Genomic DNA, 2,058 nt, shown 5'->3' with positions numbered 1-2,058 from the left:
TGACTCCTGGTGGCAGTCACTGTGCCAATCCACCTCGTTTAGGGTCTTCTCCTTTATCTTTTACAGTACGGTTGGATTATAAGGATTGGCTGCTCCTGACAACATGCCCAAAGCAGGTAAGATGAAGTTGTATTAGGCTACTGATTCGTTCCCCCTTTTCAAATCTCTCTGTAGGTTTCAGCAGATTTTACTTTTACTTTATCATTACACACACAAGTGCAAACACTTTTATAATCCGGGTTCTCTGGTTGTTAGTGACAGAAAGCTTGCTCAAACAAATTTAAGAACTGTACTTGGTCTCGGTATCAATCTTGCTACTGCTGATGTTGTAAGTTTATATGATTCAGACTGGAATCCTCAAGTAGATATTCAGGCTGTGGACCGAGCACATAGAATTGGGCAAACCAAGACAGAGTGATCTGCTTTATCAGCCACAAGACTATAGAAGAAAGAATAGTGGAATGTGCAGAGATGACACGTAGGCTGGATCCCATTGTTATTCAGGCAGAAAGGCTTGTGGATCAGAATCTAAGCAAAATTGTGAAAGATGAAATGCTTCAAATGATTTGACCTGGGGCAACACATGTATTTGCTTCAAAGGAAAGTGAAATTACTGATAAAGATATTGGTGGTATTTTGGAAAGAGGTGCAAAGAAGACGGCAGAGATGAATGAAAAGCTCTCCAAAATGGGCAAGCTCTCTCAGAAACTTTACAATGGATGCAGAATCAAGTGTTCATAACTTTGAAGGAAAAGACTATAGATAAAAATAAAAGATTGCATTCAGAGTGGATTGAACCACCCAAAAGAGAAAGAAAAGCCAACTATGCCGTTGATGCCTATTTCAGAGAAGCTCTTCACATTAGTGAACCTTGACCTCCAAACTGCCCAAAGTTCAGGATTTCCAGTTCTTTCCTCCACATTTATTTGAATTAGTGGAAAAAGAGATTCTATATTACAGAAAAACTACTGGGTATAAAGTACCTAGAAAGCCTGACCTACCAAGTGCAACACAGGCACAAAAAGAACAACTTAAAATTAAGGAAGCTGAACCTCTTAATGATGAAGAGTTACGAGAAAAAAGAAGCTTCTCATGCAGGGATTTACCAATTGGAATAAGAGAAATTTTAACCAGTTTATCAAAGCTAATGAGAAGTGGGGCCGTGGCAATATTGAAAATAAACCAAGAGAAGAAGAAGGAAAAACTCCAGAGAAGGACATTGAATATCAGCTGTGTTTGGGGAAAGATAAAATGAACTCCAAGATACAGAGGAAATTGTGGCTTAGATTGAAAGAGGAGACACAAGAATTCAGAGGAGAATTAGCATCAAAAAAGCACTTGACATCTTTTCATCAACTGAGAATATCATATGGTACAAGCAAAGGAAAAAAACTATACTGAAAAAGAGGATAATTTACTGATCTGTATGCTTCACAAGCTTGGATTTGACAAGGAAAATGTTGATGAGTTGCACCAATGTATTCACAACTCTCCTCAGCTCAGATATGGCTGGTTTCTTCAATCTAGAATGGCAAAGGAGCTCCAGAAGAGGTGTAACACCATAATTACCTCAACTGAAAGAGAAAACATGGAACTAGAAGAAAAAGAGAAGGCAGAGAAAAAGAAACGTGGACCAAAGCCTTCAACACAGAAATATAAAATGCATAGGGCCCCTAATGGCCATGGAAGAAAAAAGAAGCTGAAACGATGAATATATTTTTGTTTCATAATCACTAAATTTAAAACAGTACTTTCATGTGCAGGTCTTCATAAGATGTACTGTACAATGCTCAACTGTTATGTCATTAAAAGACATCAGGTTCATTGGTTTACTGAGCTAAAAACATAGTACATACTTTAACTTTTTAAAATACAACAGCTCTGCTGAGGTTTTTTTTATCTTTAACTCTTGAAGTAATAAAATAGGCTTCATTTATTTAAAAACAAAACAAAACACCAAACCTGTACTGATTCACACAATCAAGAAGCCCAGGTCCAGGTAAATGCAAGTGTTCAAACAACATAGTTGCATCTTCTCTATAGTTCTCAGTCTCTATT

The 2,058-nt window shown here is 37.3% G+C and overlaps 1 pseudogene; it reads left to right on the top strand.

Annotated features, from left to right (window-relative positions):
* Positions 1-1,711, top strand: part of LOC102871053 — a 2,919-nt pseudogene extending 1,208 nt beyond the window's left edge.
* Positions 1,712-2,058: the final 347 nt, after the last annotated feature.

The sequence above is a fragment of the Elephantulus edwardii genome, unplaced genomic scaffold (genome assembly GCF_000299155.1).
Source record: "Elephantulus edwardii isolate Elephantulus edwardi_28Jun2011 unplaced genomic scaffold, EleEdw1.0 scaffold00044, whole genome shotgun sequence".
NCBI lineage: Eukaryota > Metazoa > Chordata > Mammalia > Macroscelidea > Macroscelididae > Elephantulus > Elephantulus edwardii.
This window is presented reverse-complemented; position numbering and strand designations above follow the sequence as displayed.